Raw genomic sequence first — 23,488 nt, 5'->3', positions numbered from 1 at the left:
CACAGAGAGAAGCATTGTGGGCAAGGTTGCCTAGAGGGCACATATGCCGCTGATGCTTAACCACAATGGTGGCAAATTTCCTGTCTAAAGTTACATGAAACCTTTATCTGGACTATTCCAGTTTCTTTACTGTGAAGTAGAAACGATAACCCAAAGACATACTGAGACTTTTAAAAGGACCTAGCTACACTTACAGCCAGCATTAAAAATGTTATTTTATAAAAGCAACTGTAGCTATGATCAGATCTCTAACAGCAAGACTACAAGTATGATCAGTAGGAAGAATTGGAGGACAGAGTGATATATGTTGCTACCCTCAACACTGAACCTGCCCTGATTTAGACCATTTATTCATGGCTGAGATCAGACACAATCACTTTGCAGATGGTAAGTCTGGAATCTTACTTGTTGATTTTACTAGCTCTAACTTGTGACTTAGTTACAGGGGACATAAGCCCACTGGAGTAAGAAAGCCAGTATGTAAAAAGTATCCCTATTCCAAAAAGGATAGAGTTGTTACTTTTTTAAAAACAACAGCAATAACACCAAACAAGCCAGGAATCTGTTCTATGTAGAAATGCAGTAAGGAATTGTATTTTGTAGCGATGTTCAACAGATGATCAGCAATGCCAGGCACAAAGAAGCGTTGCTTTCTAATAGGTCAGTTGAAAGGGAAATGGATTAATGGCTCCATCCAACTGAGTGTGATTCATTTCAAGGAACAAAAGCAGTGCCAGTAACCAGTAGCTCTTTTCAAGTAGAAGAAAACAATATCTATGCCCCCATTCAGGAAGCTATGTCTGGATGCCAAGAAATCATCAGTGTTTTAGGTCCTATCATTTTGTAACCTTATCAAAGTATTCTGTTTCCTTTTCCATCACATTTGTTTGCCAGCTGAAGCCCAGAACAAACTCTGCATAAAACAGCCTCTGCAAAACACATGAATCAAACCATAAAATGCAGGCTTTTTAGAAACCTCAAATGTGTAATCTTTTTGACAATTACATCTTATGCAACAAAAGTTAATAGTTTCAGAAAACTTCACTTAGATAAGGAAATCTGATTTAAGCACAGACCTGTAATTAAATATTATACAGTTACTCAGATATAATAACCATTAGTTATTGAAACTTTGAAGTAAAAGTACAAATAGCACATAATAGTTATCACAAACAACTTATCCGGTTATCAGAAGAGGACAAATGTCACTATGCTATTTAAATAAACTCAAACACAATGCTGTAAATGACACAAAATGACTATAAATATTATTACTAAATTGCAGTAGAATGTTGCAGAGTAATTTTTTTTTTGTAAATCTACACAGTATGCAATATTGAGCACATAGAACGGTTTCAACCTACAGTCAACTGACCAGACCAAAGAAGACTGTCAAACACCTTAGCGGTAAAGTTTATTTTAGTGTGCTTACAAAATTGAAAAGCAGTGTAAAAATGTTTCAGATACTGTAACTGCAAACTGAACTTCAGCTATGTGTATCTAGGTTCTGCAGTATCTGCTCTCTGCTACAAAAGTCATACCACACTCTTTTCTTCTTCAACCCAAATCCTATAGGAGACAACAGATGCCAGGTAGACTGCAGAGCAATGAACCATGGGGTGACAATCTAACAACAGGAGATGTCTCCTGGTTAGCAGCCGTATCTGTACCTGGGATTACAAGCACTGATAGCAGTATTTGACATATGCATAGCTAGTGGCTCTGCACTAAGGAACTCAATGGAGGTCAAGCAGCACTGATCATGTGTCATGAAAGGACAGGAGGGTATTAGAAATTTAAGGATTTCATTTGATAAGGGTTTACCATTCTGCGGCTGCATACACACTATACAAAGCACTCACCCACACCAAGAGTCATGGGAATTGTGGGTGCTGGGAACTGTAGCTCTGTGAGAGGTAAATTACAGCTCCCAAGAGCCTTTTTGGAGGGGGGTGCAGATGTGCTTTAAATGTATGGTGTGTATACAGCCATGTGCTCAGTGTTGCAATGCTATGCACACATCCCTATGAGAAAGATCCGCTGAATAAAGGACAATGCCTGGTCTTCTTTTCAGCAACCTTACTATTCACCCAGGCCTTTTAAAACCTTTTCCGGGTTAGTGCCAACGACGAATGGCGGAGCTCCTCCGATCGGAGGAACGGGCTCTGTGGAAATTGGGTCTTCCCGCCGTGGCGAAGGCGGGGGCCCGCTAGAAATCCCAGGCGGAGAAGCCTGGGAACGTGGGGTTCGGCAGAGCACCAAGAGCGCCTCCCCTACTCACGAGGAAACCTCTTTTCGGGGCTCCGGAGTAAAGTGGGGTGAGCAGCACGGTGCTGCGAACCGATCGCTATTTCCATGGAGGGAAGCCGCACAGCCATCGCCGGAGAGCGCTGACTTTTTCTTGATGACATTTGGACTCTAAATCAAGTACCCGTGAGTAAAAACGGAGAATTGGATCAAGAAATCTGCAAAATTTATGAATTAGGCACGAAGCGGGAAGGTTTAAACAGGAAGTCCGCCTTCTGCTTTTTGTATATAGACTGAAGCAAAGACCTTGCAACCTAATAGCCTGGAAAACTGTTTTAAAGTTGGAAATTTCCTGCATCTATAACCAATAAAACCCCCTTTGAAGCAGGAGAAAGGGGGGGGGGAAACTTGACTGTTTAATCCTGCAGGAGGAGAGTAAAGGAATTTAAGTTTCCATCGTCCCAAACCTGGGGACGGGGTGTCGGGACAGAAATTGTTTGAGACGTCCATTGATTGAAAGTGGAGTACTTTGACAGATAGTTAAAAAAAAAAGAGAAACAAATTAACTTCAACGCTACTTTCTGCATTTTAAAGAAATAAAGTATCTGAAAATCGAAAGTATTTGAAATCGAAAGTAATCTCCTTTGTTGGATACATTTTAAAAATGGATACAAATAGAAATTGTGTCCCCTAGAGGGAGCCTGTCAGTTTGTTGTTGCAGCTTACTTGGAGACTCTACAGCTGCGAGATTGGGATCGTGGGACCAGCCGTTTGACCTTGAACAGAAATGTGTTGGAAGGAAGGTTTGGTGTCTGCCCTTGGCATGACAAATGCTTTGCTGGAGCAGCTGCATGAGAAAATGAACTTGATGCATGAAAAGTTGGACTTGATGAGTGCTGTGGCCAGTGAATATGATTTAACAGGGAATAAGGATAAAGAAGTTATACAGCGACCAATTCAGGAATCTGGTTTGACAAGGCAAGTCCAAGGGCAGATGAGGAAGGAAGAGGCAGTGATTACTCCTCAAACAACACAAATGGAGAGATCCAAAGTCCTGCAGGAACAAAAGCCACTGCGTTGGAAGATTGAACTTGGAGAGTGCTTGGAAGTGTTTGAAGTCAAGGAAGCTCTTAACTCTAGTGGGACTATGAAACGGGTGAACAATTATCTTTTGGATAAATATTTTTTGGATTACAAAGATGACGACGGGGAGTGGGACTGGGGGGAAGGGCTAGTCTGACGAAGGAAAATGGAAATTATTACCGGATGGAACCCTCCGGAGACCCACTCCCCAAGAAACCAACAATAGACAAAGAAGTGCGTAAGCACAAACAAGAACAAGAAAATCTGCAGAAGGGGCCTAGAAGAGACTTAAGGGCCTCGGACATAAGAACACCAGATTGATGGACTGGATGTAATGGACAGAAAGGACTGACATAACCCGAAACCAGGAAGAAGGGACGTTGGATAAAAATTAGAGATATCAAGGGAAATTCTTTTGTTAATGTTAATGTTGCAACTAATTAGTGCAACATTAATGAAATATCAGGGAATATGCTGGAAAGGAACTAAATTGGCTTTAGCAGAAATGATTTAAGGAGATATGTATGAATATGATTTAAATTTTGAAATCTTAAGATTTTTAAGATAAGATAAGGTTAAAGAGATTAAGGTAAATTGAATAACAGATTATATTAAAAGATGGAAAGGCTATGTTGAATTAATAAATAAGATAGATTGTGAAGATTAATCACTTAAATTAAAATTGAGAAATATGGGAAGAATTTGCTGGAATAACGAATTAAATCAGAATACAAAAAGGGAGGTGTGAGGAGGTTCAAGAAATAAGCAAATGAAAAATTGTAATCTGAGATTTGTATTTTTCTTCTTTTTTTGGTTTTTTCTTTTTGTTTTATTTTTTGCTGTATTTTTCTGTTTTTCTTGTTTCTTTTTTCGTGTTTATGTATTTATGAAAATTTGAATAAATATCATTTTTAAAAAAATAAAAATAAAATTTAAGTTTTGCAATTTCTCTGTTTGGCCTGCAAAGTTACCAGATGTGACACTGTTCCGTCCTCCAGACTCCAGTGCCTTACAGTCCCAGATAACATAACTGATCTCTCTGCTAGCCACATTTTCTCTAGCTAAATATATTGTACCGGTAATTTTAGAGAGCCTAGTTCTGCCTAATTTTTGAATTTTAGTACTGTATACTCAATCCTTGATGTGATGGGTCTCTGAACATTTACCTCGCTCCCATAGATATTGTATAACATTCGTAACCTAAACGGAAATCTAAATTTGAAGCAAATCGCAAGCAAGACAAAAATAATAATTAGCCGTGCAATTTCTTATTTACCTAGGACAAATCAGAACTGTGCCAAGGCAAGGATTGAAGATTCAGCTGCATTGGTGTTGCTCTTTTTGCTCATCTTCCCATAGCTTCAGTTTCCTTTATCACTGCTACAACCAACAAAATGTAGTCCACCTCCCTAACAAACAGCTTTGTATAAACTCTCTTCTAGTCCATGCTTTATATGGAAAATGCCCTAAAGCCCAGAGTAAGAAACACATGTGTTCTAATACCGACTCAAAAAGAGCAGCAATCATTGCAGAACCCATACAGGAAGTAGCAGCAACAGAGGAGGAGCTGTAGGGAGAAAAGTTGCTGATAGACAGAAAGGGAGAATCAGTCCAGAGAACTGATTCTTCAAGACAGTTGATGACCTTCTGCTACAATGCACAAACTCCATTTAAATGCAGTCACACTTAACATAAATAGGTTAAGATGTATCTTGGATGCTCTGAAACCATTGCATAGCGTAGGACAGCTTTTGCCAGCAGGGTACCCTCTTAATGTTTTGGACTACAACTCCCATCAGCCCCAACCAGCATGTGCTGGTGTAGGACATCAGAAAATCAAAAGGTATTACAGTAGAAGGCACTATGACACCAGTTAGGATCAAAGGACTCTAAGCTACAGCAAGCATGCAATTAGATGCAGGGCAGCCCCTATGACTTCCACATGGAAAGGATGGTATTAATACTTTCTTACATGGGATGCACAAGAAAATAATGGCATTCGCTTCTAGACTCAGTTTTGCAGTGTTTCTAAATCCTAGAGAGTCCATTACATTCTGCAAAGATGGATATAAAAAACCAACTCCATTGCTTACCTTGCATTATTCAGCATAAGAGGCATTTAAAGAGCTATTCCCTACAGTGAAGATTTTGAAGTGCCTTGGCATGGGAACCATATGTAAGGCAATAAGCAAACCAGAGTACAATTATAAGGATGAATACAGTGCTTTAAAGTTTTCTTTAAAATACAGCAAGCCACCCAGAGAAGCATCTTTTATAAGCCTGCTCATGGGGTAGAGATTCACATTTTCACCTTTCCTAACTTTGCCTAGAGGTAGCATAGAACAGCCTTCCCCAACCTCATGCCTTCCAGAGGTCCCCATCTGCTCCAGCCAGCACAATCATCCCAATCAGGTTTTGTTTACAGTGGTACCTTGGGTTACATATGCTTCAGGTTACAGATGCTTCAGGTTACAGACGCTTCAGGTTACAGACTCCTCTAACCCAGAAATAGTACCTCAGGTTAAGAACTTTGCTTCAGGATGAGAACAGAAATCGTGCTCCAGTGGCACGGCGGCAGCAGGAGGCCCCATTAGCTAAAGTGGTGCTTCAGATTAAGAACAGTTTCAGGTTAAGAACAGACCTCCGGAACGAATTAAGTTCTTAACCCGAGATACCACTGTACTGGTGGAGTGACAAACAGGTTTTGTGTATCAGTTTAAAGAGTATGGAGAAAGAGTAGCCCACACTACACAACCCATGCACAGAAGTTGTTTCTGATAAATTATGATCTACATGTGACCTGGTGCACACCGACACATTTACTCGGAATTAAGTCCCATTGAATTCAATAGGGATCACTCCTAGCCCAGCTAAATGGTGTGTATCTGGGAGTACTGCAATCCATTGCTGTTCATTATTTATAGCTGTATAAAAGAAACATGAGAAGTCTGACCAGAAGGTAATTTCTAAAGCAATGTTAGTTTGCTTTAAAAAGAAAAGAAAAAAGCCCAGTGATTTTTCACACTTTCTTGGTTTGCCCACATCTCTGTCATAGCCAAAGTTGTTTTATATCTCATTAGTTCCTATCCAGAATGGGGAAGTAATTCTGACTTTTCATCAGTTATGTCATCACTGAGAATAGAATACTATCTGTAGGCCTTCTGGAGTGGAATCCACATATGAGCTATCTGGTGGTGTTCCAACATCTAGCCACGTCCTTAACATTTTACAGTTGTCTCATATACTTTCACAGGCTATGCATTTCCTAACAAGAACTGCACAAGCAACAGCCCACCAACTACTACCTTAACCACTTCCTTTGTTTAAGCCTGATGACAGGGCTTTCCTTCCTGAAGTGAATTAGCAAGCAAGGACTTTATTCTGAAGCCCCTCATTTACTAACACAAACACTTTCCCTTTTTGATATCTGTATCTAGCTTTGGAAGAAAGTAAGAGACAGTTTGAAAGTATTCTTTAGACTGCAACCTTTTAACAACTACTTTGGACTCTATTAAACACAGAGGGATGAACTTAGAAGTAAAATTGATAGGTCTTTACTGCTAGATAAATCAATATCCATATTTTCAGCATCACAAACTAAGTACTTCTTGCCTGAATTTTTAACTAGACTTTAACTAGTAGCCTTGGGAGTCAAGCTGGATGACATTAGGAGTTGGTTGGAAGAAAGAAAAGAAAGAAGAAAACAGCTTAGAAGAGACAGGGAAGGAAGTAACTATACTTGCAGTTCTGCTTACCTGGGAGTAAGCCCCACTGGGTTAAATGTAACTTACGCCATGGCTAAGGAGCACACTGTAACTAACAGCACCTTGCATTTAAAGGTTATTCAATGCACTATAGAACACATGACTCCCTCACAGAATCCTAGGAAGTGTAGTTTCCCCCTCACAGAGCTTCAATTACCAGCACTCTTAAACTACACTTCCCAGGATTCTTTGGGGGCTGGAGTCATGTGCTTTGAATATGTGTTGAATAAGCTTTAAATGTATGGTGTAGATCTGCCCCACCTGGGGCATTCAGAAAGAAGGGAATAGAGCTGTTTCCTGCTTTCTTTTTATCCCTCTGCAATTTTATAGAAAAAAGCTTTGGTTTAGCTAGTTTTAAAAATTGTACTCCTGGGAAATACCATTGATTATAAATAGTTTCTACTCAAAGTTTGTTTGTTTGGCACTATGATTCATAATTTATTTGAACAGATTTAATGACTCATGCACCATAGCATACAGTATAAGGAAAATGTGGTTTAAAATCCATCTAACGAAGTTTAATGTTGTACAGTTGTACCTCGGGTTACAGACGCTTCAGGTTACATACGCTTCAGGTTACAGACTCCGCTAACCCAGAAATATTGCTTCAGGTTAAGAACTTTGCTTCAGGATGAGAACAGAAATTGTGCTCCGGCAGCGCAGCAGCAGCAGGAGGCCCCATTAGCTAAAGTGGTGCTTCAGGTTAAGAACAGTTTCAGGTTAAGAACAGACCTCCGGAACGAATTAAGTACTTAACCCGAGGTACCACTGTACTTCAATACTTGTTAATTTCAAGATGTTGTAAAGTAGTTCTTGTCTTGACCATTTTAGTTAGGATCCCATAGGGAACTTGAGATGATGTGTGTGAAAGTAATGGAATGTGTATTATTAAAAATTTCCCTAGGTCTAGCTGCATACAGAAAGTAATAGCAAGCATGTCCTGTTCTCCTTTCCCAAGCCATTAACTTCCTTCCTTAAGCATTTCATTTGCTGGGTGGCCTTAGCTTTGCTCTGTCATACCAGATGGTGAAACTAAGTATTAAACTTAGATGTAAAACAAGGAATCTTTTTCTGATACTAATCTAATAAAAGGAAAGAGCTCAGCCACAAGATGGAGTAGCTCAGTTGGTAGAGCATGAGGCTCTTAATCTTAGGGTCGTGGGTTCAAGCCCCGTGTTGGGCAAAAGTTTTCTGCACTGCAGAGGTTGGACTAGATGATCTTCGGGGTCCCTTCCAACTCTACTATTCTATGATTCCAAGTTACAAAGCTGTTACAACTCTGAGAATAAGTGCCATTATAACTGCAAGAAAGGTTACTCTAAAATTAAATGCAACTTCACAGTTTGATAGAAGACCTATATGATATGAGCTGAGTCATATTTCTATCATCTTTGATAAAGATGAAATTAACTGAAAATAGTTTTTTATATTTTAGCAATTATCATTTAATAGCTCATCTACTGAAGTCTAGGGCACAAGTCTAGGGCTGTAGTAAGTTGCACTGCAGACAAGCTTTATTTGCTTAGATAGATTAAAAGGTAAAAACTACAGTATTTTAATTAGGGAGGCATTAATGAAATCCAGAAGCCCCAGATTCTTCTCCACATCTATTTTAGTCATTATGATCCCCATGCTGTTAAGGGGGCTTCCCCCTGCAATTCAAACACTGCAAAATTTCCTACAAAAGCACACTGTCACATTGGCAGAAATCCTGTTTACTGTTATCCACAGTTAACTGCAAAGTCCTGCAATTCCATTCTGCTATGGCAACAGCTTTGGGTTCACTGTACAAGATCTCAGTCTAGTTCCTGTACTATTGGAGTCAAACACCACCTTGGGATGCAAATGGTAGTAGTACTGTCCTGCTCTGGTATTTTCGGTATGCTGTACAAATGTATTATTTGGCACAGGACAGCGCCCCTGGTGGAACAGTGATTCTAAAAATAATATTTCCATTGCAATTAAAATGCTGATAAGAGAGTGGGGGATATGGTTGGAAGGTCAGAAAGGTCTTTAGAGTGAGAATGGCCAGGTGCAAATCAAGCTTGCAGGATAGCTTCAGGCCTTCTGCAAGGCCCATTTGTCAAACTCATATCTGTTCCTTCTCAAATTAAATAACTGAGCAAAGGAAAGTTCATTTCCAAAGTGCCCTAAATCTGTAGTGGCTAAGGGTATTTCAAAGAGAGAAAAATGCAACTTGAAAATGAAACATGTCCTGTGGTATATTTTGACAACATCTCCCCTGATCCAAATTTATGTATTCAGATGTAGTGTGTGAAACACCTCAGGTTTTTCTTACGGCTGGGCTGCTTTTGGAAGATATTTTCTGAAAGAGGAAACAGGGATCCAAACTGACTCCTTACACTGAAAGAGATGCTACCACATTTACATGTTATCAAGTGAGAACTGCACCAACTACCAAAGCTCAAAGTCCCCCGTAGTGTTCACCTTTTAATGGTGCTGAATTCTCAAAGAGGCATATTTCACAGAATATTTTATTTCAGGGCTATATCCACAAATGGATTTACTAGGATAGTCCCCCTCTCCTAAACTCCAACTCTAATCACCCACAGTGCAACTGATTCTCCTTACCTTTTCAACCTTCAGAATCCTATTTCACAGTAGTTTACCAATATTATGTGGCCTTTCCATTGCAATAGGTCAACTTCCAAGCATTATGCAGTCAGTAGGTCCTTGTGGCTAATCTGCTGCTATTCAGAATAAAGGTGGCTTTCAGCCTTAGAATTTGTTTGTGCCTTTGAATTTTAAGTCAGTTTGTAATCCATGCGGAAATTGAAGAAGAACAACTAAAGGAGAGACAATGGCAGCAGAATAAAATCCCCTGCCAAAATTCTTCTGGCCAGTTCCTTCACCACTGTCTCTTTCAGTAACAATGCAATATTGTGCATGTCTACTGACTAGCAAGTCCCCACTCCCACCAGAGCATTGAGTCCCGATAGTGTCCCCTAGTTTTTAAGACTTAGCTGTCATTCCTAGTTAAACACCACCTATATTACAGCACCTCTCTTAACCTGTTTTGCTGATGTATTGTTAAGGGCTCCAAAAGCAAAGTAATTTGTACAGTCATTCATGAATAATTTATTCTGCAGCATTTTCCCCACGCTTGGGTATACTGGGTGGAGCACCAGCTCTGCCCTTACTCTGAAGCCACAAACTGAGTGGTTTATATCTCTTGACATATTTAATCATAGAACAGGATGATTAAAAGAGCATGGAAAGTTAGCTTAAGTTACAAAAACGTTAAGAGTTGAAAAAACAATTAACGATGCAAAAATGTTAGCCAGCTTCTGTCCTAGATGCCATACGAAGCAAAATCAGTAGTGAGGACCATAATGCATCACAAATTTTAGGTGTGTATTTTAGGAGTAAATAACACAGGAATCATATACTATAAAATAAATAATAATAAAATTTTATTTATATCCCGCCCTCCCCAGCCAAAGCCGGGCTCAGAGCGGCTAACAACAGTAAAATAAATACAACATTCTAAAACTAAACAATTTCCCATAATTTCTGCTGTCCATTCATTTCTCCCCTTAATTTTGCACATTACTTTAAGTTCACAGTCCTTACCTCTAAAGCTGTCTGCCCGTGTCCCCCAAACACTCTTCCATGATTTCCCCTTTCTCCCATTTCTAATCTCTTGTTCAGCCCATCTACTATTATTAGTATTCTGTGTCTACAGAGTGCCATCAGAGTGCCCAGAGTTGTACAGAACTTAGAAGTAACCAAGTCTTTGCTTACCAGACCTGCTTGACAACACAAGGCTAGCACTGGTTTCCACTGCAGACATGTTTTCTTTTGTTCTGCCCCACAAGATAGACTAATGATCCTGGGTACTATAGTTTGCTAATGTGGCTGGGAATTGTAGGGACAAGGCATGTATTTTAAATGTGTGTTGGACATGTTCTAAAAGTATAGTGTGGATTTGCCTTCCATCCCTCCCTTTAAGTCTTTCCTCAAAGCTTATTTGGACTTTGCCCAAATTTATTCATTCTGTGCTCACTGTCTGCTACCATCTAACTCCCTTAACTTTACTATAAAACACAGATCCTTTTCTCTGAAATTGTGTTCATCTCATTTAGCGTAAAAAACCCACAGCTCAAGTGACCCCGTCAGTTCTGCGTGCTGTACAATGTCCAGCACACATTGTTGGTGGGTTACTAATAATAATCTAACCTTGAATAACACAAGCAACAGACTGGTGGCTGATTGCCCAAAAAACTATTTTTAAACCCAGACTTCTGTCTTACTCATATTTAAAAGCAAAGTACTTATGCAGCTAGCAGATAAGAGCTGCCCACCATACGAGCAAATTAACTCCTGACATAAGCCCATGAAGTGGAGCAAGTTCAAGGCAGGATCCCCATAATTCTGAATCATACTCAGTGTTGGGTGTAGCCTGTGAGTAATTTGTTGCCTACTTCTGCTGCAAACTATTTGACTTTCCACTGTGATAATAGTTCAGTCCCTAATGTCATGCAACCCTATTTACAGGAAGGTCCTAGAAAAGGATGGATTCTTTAAAAATTGTATTTTGAGGGGGGAAGGGGTCAGGATAAAAATTTCAGTGACTGCTTTTCCACCCTGCTTATATTATTCTTTCAGTAGACCTCCGGTGACCTCCCCCCATATGACTCAGTAGGATTAAACACTGTCACAAATCATAGACTTCAACAAGGGGTCAACAAATCGTCATGTCTGAATCCTGTCCTAAAGTATTCCCTTGGAACAATAAAATGTAGATTCCAGGCTTGCTGTTGACAGAAGAAGCATAAGGGCAGATACTCTTCTCCTTTGACAGGCCCACTGCGAGTTGCATTCTGACACATCATGTACAAGGCACATTAGAGTGGCTGGCATAATTCTTCTTGACCAGAGAATTGCTGCTTCTCAAGGTGCAGACGTATATTCTAAGTTTGCAGTCATGTGCTCACTTTCCTGGGAGAAAGCCCCACTGAACTAAGTTGGACGTACTTATGAGTAGGTGTGTATAGGATTGCACTACTCATAGGGTGGAGGTGGTTTGAATGCACAATTATCCGCCTCAAAAACATGCCTCATAACGCAGTGAATGTGGTGGCAAATGCACTTCCACCACACCCCAAGCACTCTCTACCACATCAGCTCCTTGTCAGTTTCACTCAAGAGTTTACAGTGTTTGACAATGAATACCTAACTGCTGATTGCTTTAACAATGTTGTTCCATATTTCTCTAGTCCTAATTGATATGGTGAGGCACAATGCAAACAAAAGGAGTGGTGGCTATGAAAGACATACAGGCACCTGCACAGAAATGGGTCCAGACTATGTAGCATTTGATCACCTGCAATCTGACTTGCATACTCTTCATTTTGAAATAAGGCTTGGCCTAATTTGCAAAGCTATTCATAAATAGACTTTAAAAGAGAATATATAGACATATAAATATTTTATGCAAAGAATATGTAAAGTATGAGATGTTAAATAGAAATGTCTTGGCCTTTTATCTCTAAAGCTTAAGAACTTAATTCGTTCGGGAGGTCCGTTCTTAACCTGAAACTGTTCTTAACCTGAGGTACCACTTTAGTTAATGGGGTCTCTCGCTGCTGCCGTACTCTCATCCTGAAGCAAAGTTCTTAACCCGAGGTACCACTGTACATCCTTTGCACCCAAAAGGAAACTGTCCCAAACTTGCATGGATGTAGTTCAATAATATCTTACCCCCTCAAAATGGGTACTTATTCCCATTAGAAAGTAACATTTGCCAAACTTTTGAATGAGCCATGCTTTTAACAAACAGGATATTTGTTTGAGCATAAGAAATTTGACCACCATCTAATTCCTCTTTAGGATAAGTGGTGTTAAAAGACGCTCTGGACGTCAGTTAAAATAAGGGAATCAATATCCCATTTTAAACTTTTAGAATATACCTTTGTTTGACTGCAAACTAGTGAGCGTGCATCCTAGTGCAACAGAATGTGCTTGTACCAAAATAAGCAGATCTGCCACACAGAGGCGTACCTAGGCTTCCTTGTGCCCCTGGCAATGAGCTGTATTGGCACCCTTCCATCCCTTGCGCCCTTGCCAGAGGAACCTGTGCACTTTGCCTGGCTGCCCAGAGCAGCAGAGGAGCAACCCAGGAAGTGTGTGGGTGGGCAAACAGGCTTCTAGCCATTCTGAGCCACAGGCCCTTGGAATAAGCTGCCCTAACCAACCCCTAGATATGCCTCTGCTCCCACATACTGTTGGGATTTAAGGGTATATTATCCCTCTCAACACTGCAATGTAAGTAACGCTTACCACTGTTTGGCACAATCAGTAGATGTGCCTGTGTAGGAAACAGAACTGCGAAGTTAATAATTTATCCAAGTTAAGTTCTTCTGCAGAATCTTACATGAAGTTTTGCTGTAGTTTGAGCCTTTTTATGACTGCTATTCTCAATAAAGATCAAGTAGCGAATTCTCCTAGTGTCTCTCAGGGTCCATAGAAAAAGCAGCTCTAGTTAACTACTACTCAACTACTGCAAAAAGATTTCTAGTTTACATAGTTGAAAGGTATTGATACTGTATGCAATGACAAATAAATACAATGGTCCCAATCCATCTATAGCTAGTTGTGTAACTACCGGTAACTAACAGTGCAATCCTATGTATATTTACTCAGAGGTCTCACTGTTTTCAGGTAACTTGTCCCATTGGCTTCAATGAAATTTGGTTACAGCTAACTTTAGATGAACCAGGACAGGACCTCATTGCAGCCTATTCATCAGTTGTATAGCCAAAGGGGGGGAAACCCAGCTAAAAGTAAGTTTATACTTCAGTATTAAATGGTCCTCGTTCTTTTTTTACACAGCTTAATTACAGGAAGGATTTCTACCACCTACAATTGTTGCATTTACTTTCTACATGGCAGCATCAGCTGTGCACTCTCAATTAATGCCACCTTCCCCTGCAAGAAACAGCGGAACAAAGTGCCTTTAATAAGATTTAGTAGCCAAATGATTCCTGACATTAGTCAATACGCCTTGTCCCTCCCCTGTGGCTGTTATGGCACTTTCAGATGCCTGCTTCCCTGCACCCCCCACCCCAAGATCATAGTGCTTTTGAGAGTGCCTATCACACTGATATGCTAAACACCTACAAGCCAGATGTAAAATTTATTCCCACTTCAAACATACTAGCAGGATCAGCAGAGGAGAAAAACAACCATCACATAACACACAAAAAGCCCTGCAACACCTATATAAGATACTTCCTGCTTTTCTGTAAGGTTTATTTATTTAATAATATACTTTGTTTTAATCCAAAAAAGGTATCCAAGGTGGTTAACAAATCAATAAAAGTTAAAAGGAATTTTAAAAAATCAGCATATTAACATCTTCATTTATATAGGGGCAGTGGTTAAAACTTTCAAAACTTTAAAATGAAACAGTAAAATAGCCTGGTAAGGGCCTTGGTATAACCAAGTTTCTATTGGTCTCCTTAGAGACAAAGCCTAGCAGACTTCAGTTGGCAGGGCATTCTATAGGGTAGGTGCCACTACAGAAAATACTCTTTCCCTGGTAGCTGCCCACTGGGCTTCACAGGGTTGAAGGCTCTGAAGTAGAGCCTCTGTTGATGAGCAGAGCATGCAGGGAAGAATGCAAGAAGAAGCTAGTCCTTAAAATACTCAGATCTCACGCCATTTTGGGCTTTAAAGGTTAACACCAGCACCTTCAATTCAGCATGGAAACAAACTGCATCTTACTTTTCTCCACTGCGAAACAAGACTAATGTCAAATAGACTTTCAATTAAAAACACCGCTGTGTTTTTGTTAGACTCTACTACCATTCCTATCACACAACTGAGCATGGAGAACAAGGTTTCCTGGAAAAGCCTAGTCTATATACCTACTGCCCCTGAGAGCAGCTGGAGATAACACACATATTGGAATATTTCAGGGCACAGGGGAATCTTGGATGTTAACTAGCTGCTGAGGTCACACCAGTTAATGTTCAATTCAAACAGCTGTGCATTTTATCTACTAAATATTTTATTAAACTCTCTCTCCCCCCTCTCTCACACACTTGTTCTCTAGCTCAGCAGCAAGACCTACCTTAACTAAAGCATTTAGCATAAATAAATCAGCAGCCCTTACTGATTTTAAGACAGAATAATCCTGAGAGTGACTGTAACTCAAAGCAACCAAAGATTTATTATTTCCATATCTAGGTACTGTCCATATACAATGCTAGATGAACTATGCAAAGCTGGGCTGGAGGGAGTGAATAGCTAGCACATAAATATTATTTTTGTAGCTATTCTGCTCATTTGTACAACATCCATAATTTGTACAGGGCTTGGTTTGTTATGGAGATCACTGAACAGATCAGGCCAAGTTTGCTTTTTTTAAAGTGAAGTGAGAAACTGAATCTTTCCTGCCGACATCCTTGATGAATGTAGCTGTTCTTCAAGATGAGCATGTCTTAAAATAGATAACTAATGAGCAAATCCCTATGCCCAATGAAATTAAATACCCTCTTCCCTACATACACACCAGGTTCACAGCTTTGCCAGAGTTATTTGTGTATGCATGAATCCCTTTGCCCACCCACAGAAAGAGGCCAAATGGTTTAAGCTGCACCACTCTATGGCATTGATTTGCAAACTTTGAAGTGGTCTCCCATAGGGTGTGTGTGCAATACACCTGTGTGCATGACATGCGTGCGTGCATACTGAAGTTTGAGGGGAGGATAGGAACCTGCACCAAAGCAGGGGCAGAAACACACCCCCCCCAGCTACAGTGATCTAGCATTACAGACATCAAAATGCCAGGCATGAGTGCCTCAGAGACCTTTTCATTCCAGCCTCCTTTCCCAGCTTTAGGAGGGAGTCTGAGGACCAAAGTTTAAACAAACATCCTCCACCTGGAAGTTTTTACTTTGTAGAAAAAGCACTGATAGCCCCCAGATCCAGAACATGCACCTGATCAGGGTCAGAGTCCCAGACCAGTTTTCTGCTGAAAATGGCCACCTGCTTGCCTGCCTGCTAAAGGTAAAGGTAAAGGTATCCCTGCCCATACGGGCCAGTCGTGTCCGACTCTAGGGTTGTGCGCCCATCTCAATTAAGAGGCCGGGGGCCAGCGCTGTCCGCAGACACTTCCGGGTCACGTGGCCAGCGTGACAAGCTGCATCTGGCGAGCCAGTGCAGCACACGGAAACGCCATTTACCTTCCCACTAGTAAGCGGTCCCTATTTATCTACTTGCACCCGGGGGTGCTTTCGAATTGCTAGGTTGGCAGGCGCTGGGACCGAGCAACGGGAGCGCACCCCGCCGCGGGGATTCGAACCGCCGACCTGACGATCGCCAAGTCCTAGGCGCTGAGGTTTTACCCACAGCGCCACCCACCTGCTACTTGGCCCCAAATGTACTCATTTCAGAGAAGTGGTTTGCAGCAGAAAATCAGTGTTGGGTCATGATCCAAATCAAGAGCACATTGTGGTCCCTCCCAGTTCTATGATTCTATGGGGCATCTGCAGCTGTTTTCCTCCCCACTATAGAAGTGACAAGATTAAGTAAGCTTGCTTGTTTAAACACAAAGCCAATGTCACAAGCAGTTCCAGTACAGCATTGGCTTAGGGCCCTTGCCCATAGATCTCTGGGCACACAGCAATGCTGTGAGTATGTAGGAGGGCCCTATGTGTTGCCAAAAGATTGGCTAGGACTGGGGTAGGAAAGTCAGCTAAATTTTGATGGAGCTTGAGTTTGAAAAGTTTGAAAGTAACTGCTCTGTGTTAAAACACAGAATGCCCTCAATAGCTAACATTTCAGTTGAATGTCTGGCAAGTTTAAGATCAATGCTTGAACTACTTCAATTCCTACACCAAGCAATCCAGCCCCTCCCAACAAGGAAACACCTTTTTCCAAGGGAACAGGTAGGGTTGCTGCCATCTAGAAAGTATTTGCACACTTGCCTATCCAGTGTGCTTGCCAATGTTTGGGAAGCAGGTGTTTACTATGCCTACTCTGAAGCCTCAATTTCGTTTTAAGGCAGCTTACTCACAGCTCACAGTCTGTCTCCTGGCAGCTTTTCTCCCTTCCTTCCAGGGATGCAGTGTTAGGAATGCAGCCTTAGATGATTCAAGCGGTGGTGCCATTTCTCCTGCTATTGAGGCCACCTCCCAGCCCACTAGTCCACCTTGTGCTCCTCCACTGAAACCTGCCAAGCAAAGCCCCTGATCTGTCAAAACTTCACGGAGCTCCGCCCACTAGCCCATCCTGCCTCTGCCCATTGGCCTGTTTTTTTAAACCTCAAGTTGGCAACCCAAGGCGCGAGGGGGGTGGGGGGTGGAGTGCCGCGGGTTTCATCCCCGGCCCTGGCAGCTTTGTTTTGAGAGGCTCCTCCTGGGGCTGGCAGCGACTTCGCTCCTCGGCAAACAGGGCTTCTTTGTACCTCGGCTGCCTCTTGCCAATCTCCTGGCGCTTCGTGGCGAGTGCTTCCCTCTCCGCTTCCTCTCCTTCCCACGCAGACCAAAAACAACTCCTCTCCCCCCTTCCTCCCGAGCTTCACTTCAGCCGCGCAATGACGCCCCTGCCCACCGCGGAAAGCGCGCGCCTCGGCTCCTTTCGCCGGCTCTGTGGAAAGCCCCTCAGAGCGCCGCTCGTCGCTCCTGCCAGCGTGGCAGCCCCGAGTTCCCCCCTCGCCCAGGCAGCCCAGGCAAGAGCGAGTCCCGTCCCCTCCCACCAGGCAGACGTCGAACCCAACCTGGAGCCAGCCGGCCAGCTACCTACCGGCGAGCTGCTCTGCGGGCAACTAAGTCTGAGGCGCGCGCTGAGGTGAGGGGAGAGAAGCGCCGCCGCCGCCGCCGCCACCTTCTTCTCCTCACGCGGCACGTCACTCACCTGCTCCTGCCGGGCTGGGCCGCCGCTGCCGCCAAACGCGCCGCTCTCCCCCTTTGACAGCTGCCTTTTGTTTTCCCCACCCTCCTCGGTCTCCGCTTCGGCTGCCGCTCCACCCCGAGAGCCACGTGAATCAAGCCGGGCGGGCGAGGCGGGCTACTCCGGGGAGGGGCGGTCCTGGCGCGCCGCGAGGGAGCGGCGGGCGAAAAAGGGAAGAGGGACTGGAGCCAACGGCGAGAGCCCAGCCCAGAGGCGGAGTGTGTCACGCGCCTGTGTGGGGCTGCCGGCGGAGGCGGGAGAGTGCTCTCTGTTACGCCGGCGACCAACGCCGCGCGCCTTCCTTATCTTCCTGCTTGCTCAGTCATCGCCTCGGTGAGCTCAGGTCACCTCCAGTAACAGCAGCATCCACAGCCCTGCTGCTCCTGCAGCAGCAGCAGCAGCACAAAGGAGCACTTCCTGTGTCGCTCTGCTCCTTAGGAAATGCTCTGCCTTTCAGCAGCTGCGAAATGGGAACTTTCAAGTCTGCACGTGCAGATGGAGGTCCCTTGCCTATGCAGAGGATGCCCTGTCTCTCTAGACAAGGACCTGATAATCTGGTGTCACAGAAAGGGGGGACCTGTGGCCGGCTGCAGGTGTTATTAGACTCCAGCTCCCTTGGCCGAGGCCGTTGCTGGTTGCCAAACTTAATGTACTGCTATCAGAAGATTGCACACATAACCAGCCCTGCCATCTGTTAAACTGGACAAGGAGTAAACATGAACCAGGGGAGGGGCAAGGTGGTAACGAGGTCAGTGCAGGTACAGTGGCAGAGCCAGTCCAGTGCTTTCCCCACATGCCCACGCTGTGCCACTCTTCCTGCCACCCTCTCAGTTACTGGCAGCAATGTCAACATTGGGGAGCTGGGGGAGCCATGTTGCCCCACTCTGCTCCTCCGGCTGCTACTGTGACTAGTTGATTAAAGGACAATGAATTAACACATGCATTTCTTGCCTAATTTTCTGGGAGTGTCTTTTTGCAAATCCTGATGGAAAAGAGGAAATTTGCCATCAGTGTAAGACTTACACTGTACCATCACTGTGTCCACTTCAGCATGTGGCAGCTGTAGGTAGCACTGAGCTATTTCAGCCTGTGGAAAAGCTGGTCATACTGCACATATGCCTCCATCCACAGGATTCAGTTTCTGCTGCTGCTTTTTTTTTTTTTTTTTTGGGTGGTTGCACTAGCACGACAAAAGCCAACCACAGTGTGCACTACCAAAAGATCACAAACATAACAGGTTTACCAGCTGCTAAAGTGATTGGGAGCAAACACGGGCAAGACTCTTACCATGGCCATGAGTACCAAAAGACAAAGTCACAGGAACCTGTGAGACAATAATGGCTATAGCTTGGAGAATACATGTTTGTATTTTGTATTCAATCCGCATATACCTGTGTGCGTACATATGTAATAATATTGAAAAAAGCATTTCATTTCATTGTCTCTTGATTTTCTGTCACTCTGTCAATGGATACTTAATATTTGCCAACTCCCTCATCTGTTTTTTGAATCCTGTGTGATGGCCATCATGTCTTATCCTGATTGTGGGACTAGTTTCTTTCATAAAATGTAGGTACTGATTGATTGTAAAAAAAACCCCTTAAATAATACTTCATTACAATTTAACAAACTAAAGCTGCAGTCCTTGATAGGAGAGGATATATTGAAATGCCAGCTATTATTTCCTGGTTTCATGTTATTATTTATAATTCTTATTTGTAATCTTGTAACCTACTTCCCCCTTATTATCTGCCTATTAGACAAGCTTCTGATTTAATCTCATTTCTGTTTGTTCATGTTTTACCATCTCTTTATCATGCTTCAGAACCTGCCAATATTGCAATTATTTTATAAGTTATATTAAAATGCAGTTTGGGACTTCTCTTGTTTGGTCAGGTGAATGGAAATCCAGTGCTGATAGAGGATGGAAGTGCAAAGTTGTGTCTTTACTAATGAATATCTGGGGTGGCATTTAGCAGGCTACAGACTGCTGGCTTTGTTCAGGATAATTGGGTCTGGTAAGGTTAAAGATCCCATCACCACTGCAAAGGCCAGTCTGACTGAGCTGTCTCCACTTGCCTGGAGCTCCAGGGCATCTGATCTCTAGGCTGGCCGGCAAGGTCAAAGCAACTTGGTCAGAAAAACAACAAAAGCCAGCCTGACTGAACTGCTGCTGCTGCTATTCAGCCCATGAGGAGCATCTGATAATATAGACTGCAATGCAGTGCTTTTTTAAAGAAAAAAGGGTGCTGGTATTCACCATGAAGTTGTTACAGTAAGTGCCACACTTTAAATGTTTGAAAAAAAAGGTGTTGGCACTCTGTACCCTTGAGTACTCCCAGAAAAAAGTACCGGTACTGCTGCAATGGTTTGTGTGTGAGAGATGTGCATTTATATGTACACTTTAGTAAATTCCTTTTTGTAGACATTCCTTGGCTAGAAAACTGCATTGCAAAATTCAAGGAAATGTGCATTTTGAAGGATATCTTTGTTGTGGTTTATAAACTGTTTTAGAAAGTGTAGGTTTAGTAGGTTTGCCTTTAAATGTGAACTGACTCAGATTACTCCTCCATCCCTAGTTATTGTATAAGGCTCAACTGGGGATAGGAGCAGGGTTATAGAAAATTCTGTGTCCTGACAGCAAGATGCCCATTTGGTTTCCTCCCCTAATTAAATGAAATAGGACAAATATACAGGAATAATAAATATAGAATAAACAGGAAAAGTGGATACAGTACTGTGTTTTATTTGCCTTTTTAAAAAATGCATGTAGCTCTTTTTAAAAAGGAGTTTTACTCTTCATGAGCTTGAAAAATATGCAGATATTAACAGCACATATCTTATGGCACACCATGTATATAATAATGCCACTATAATAATGGATTGCTAAATATTCCCTCATATTTTATATAAGTGAATACCCAGGTTCAGAAATGAGCTACTTCATCTAGCATGGGTATGATTTAATGTCAAGCACCAGGCAAGTTTTCCAAAATAGCAAAAGGCAGATGACACATGCCTGAACAAAGATAAAAAACCTTTCAGTCCTCTAAGCTGTTAGTTCCCATAATAATAAGCATGAATATTAATATAATGTCAGCAGCATAAGAAGTAGCTAACACTTGCAGCATTGTTCATGCTTTCTCATGCATGTAGTATAATGTTCCAAGTTTTTTGTTTTTTGTTTAAAAAAAGCTGGTCTCTGTGGTTAGAGCTGTTTTTCTGCTAAGTTGGTCAAAGCCTCAATCTCCATCGTTAATGTTGCTAGCACCATGTTTACAAGTGCAAGGATAGTAAGCTGAAAAGCTGGATGGAAGCATAGCAATGAAATACATCGTTCGGTGGTTTCATCTTAATTCCTTTAATAATTGCCTGGAGGAATATGGATTTAATGCTTGTCAATCAAATACACAAGCTCCTTGGATCTAGGGTGACAACTGCAACATTTTCCTTCACTCATGCTCTGTTCTTTGCATATTCTATCAACATTGAGAAAGATAACTAGTTGGCTGATCCAAATATTTGAAAATAGCTATTAGGTAGATGGTTCTAACGCAGCACCTGAAAAAGAGACTATTTTGCTTTCCACTGAACTCAGAAGTCCCTTTCAAAAAATGGGATTGCTCACTCATATTAAGTTCTCTGCTGCCATTCAGCAGATTGTTCTGAGACTGCAGTGCAGCTGGGTAGTTTTAGACCCTGTGCTAAGTGGTCTTAAGGGGAGGGGGCTCACGCTAATCTACCCCTGCTGTGTTTGGGGAGCTTCCTGCTCACTTTGCGGTGTGAGACCTTGGACCTCTGCCCCAAAGTCTTGCACTCATGGCACCACTGCCTGAGAACTCCCTAAATCAGTACTGAAAGAACCAGAATTGAGAAATTAATGGGGGGGCACATAATTATAAGTGGAATACAAAAATACTATCCTGAAAGCCCTGCATGGTTACCAAGCTTGCAGTTTTGTTAATTAGAGCTTTTATATGCTTCCGTTAGCTTAAAAATGGGGAAACTTTTATTTCCTGTTGAAAATCTTGAGAGTAATTTTTCAGGGGCCACATGCCAACAGTGTGGAGGGCCAGAGTTAAAAGCAGGCAGAGTTACTCTTCTTTCTCTCAGTTTCTGCCATCCCCTTTTATCTCTCCCTCCCACCCTTATCCAACAGACTACAGAGGGAAGAACAGATCACTCATCAGAGCTCTCCTCACACTTCCATCTCCATCTGCTTTTGTTCTTCCCCTCTTCCATGCTCCAGGGACCAAGCCCTTACTGTGGTAGGCTTGCCAATAGAGGTTTGGCAGGAGCCATACTTGCTAGTTTTTAGGTATCTCCTAAAAACGGTATTATTCAGACAAGCCTTTCAAACTTGAGATACTTTGGCAGCAAGCTCTTACTGATTTGTTTGGTTTTTTTATAACTGTAATACTGTGTTTCTAGTCTGTATACTGCCTTGTGATGTTTTATGTGAATACTAAAAAACCCCAGATAAATCTATAAATGAAGTGGCTGAGAACCTACTGCAGGGCTGCAGGATTCCCAAGTGCACTCTGCATAAAGAAACTTGGCCCCACAGAGGTTGTTGAATCCCAACTCCAATCAGCATATTCAACAATCAGGGATGATGGAACTTGTAGTCCAACAACATATGGAGGGCTACAGGTCTCTCAAACCTATGTTAAGAGAATGAGTTATTAGCTGCAAAGTCTCCAGTGCATTTTTCACTTCAGCCATAAATATGACTCCACCTGTGACACAGGTATAATAATACAGGTATTATACAAATAGTATTATTAGTTATAATAATGCTCCCTATCTTACTTTGGGGGTTGGTTGTGTGGGCATGTGTGTTTCTGCAATTATTAATGAGAAAGTGTACCTGAAGTACAGCTACTCTTAACTCCTTGGAAAATCACTCCGTAAATACTGTTATGCTTAATGGGAAGGTTTTTGAAGAGGAAAATACAATATTAATGCAAATTGCAACACATTTCTCTATCTATAGTGATAATTTCCCCCATGTCCCCAGTACAGCTAGTTAGCCATACTTTTTTCTCCTTTGCTATGGAAGACTCAGGGAACAAAGATTTTTAGTTAATCCATTATACTTTTAATTCATCACAGTTAAGAACTTTAATTCCCATACACATCTTTTAAATCTGCAGAAATATCTTGGAGTTGGACAAGGACCTAGAGGCTGAGGAAAGAAGGGCCCTGCAGACAGCAGCAAACACCTCCATGTGATTTAAATTAGGTGTAGCAAAAATTACGGTACTCTAATTCAAGTGTGATGGGTCAGCAGAACATGTCTAAGTTTCTTTTACCCATTTCTGTTCTTGTTTAAAGGAGGCTGAATGTATTTAGGAGGAACAGTGATGCTTTCCAATGGTAATAGCTTGCAAATGATTTAACATATTCCATTGTAATAAACAGAACACTTCTTTTTAAAAGGGGACTTCAGGGTGGGGAGGGTTAAATGGTCT

At 42.0% G+C, this 23,488-nt stretch overlaps 1 protein-coding gene across 2 annotated transcripts in view; it reads right to left on the bottom strand.

Annotated features, from left to right (window-relative positions):
• MAPRE2 (microtubule associated protein RP/EB family member 2) overlaps positions 1-18,199 on the bottom strand; it is an 89,044-nt gene extending 70,845 nt beyond the window's left edge. The window contains exon 1 of one of the 2 annotated variants that reach the window (XM_083623086.1): positions 17,979-18,199. The gene's annotated coding sequence lies outside the window, so the exon portion shown is untranslated. Of the gene's footprint in view, positions 1-17,139; positions 17,221-17,978 lie in introns of those variants that run through there. The other variant, XM_083623087.1, reaches the window with a different exon arrangement.
• Between the last annotated feature and the right edge of the window lie 5,289 nt (positions 18,200-23,488).

Source organism: Podarcis filfolensis (genome assembly GCF_964270895.1).
Source record: "Podarcis filfolensis genome assembly, chromosome: 7".
Lineage (NCBI taxonomy): Eukaryota > Metazoa > Chordata > Lepidosauria > Squamata > Lacertidae > Podarcis > Podarcis filfolensis.
The sequence above is the reverse complement of the archived record's forward strand: the minus strand, read 5'-3'. Positions and strand labels throughout refer to the sequence as shown.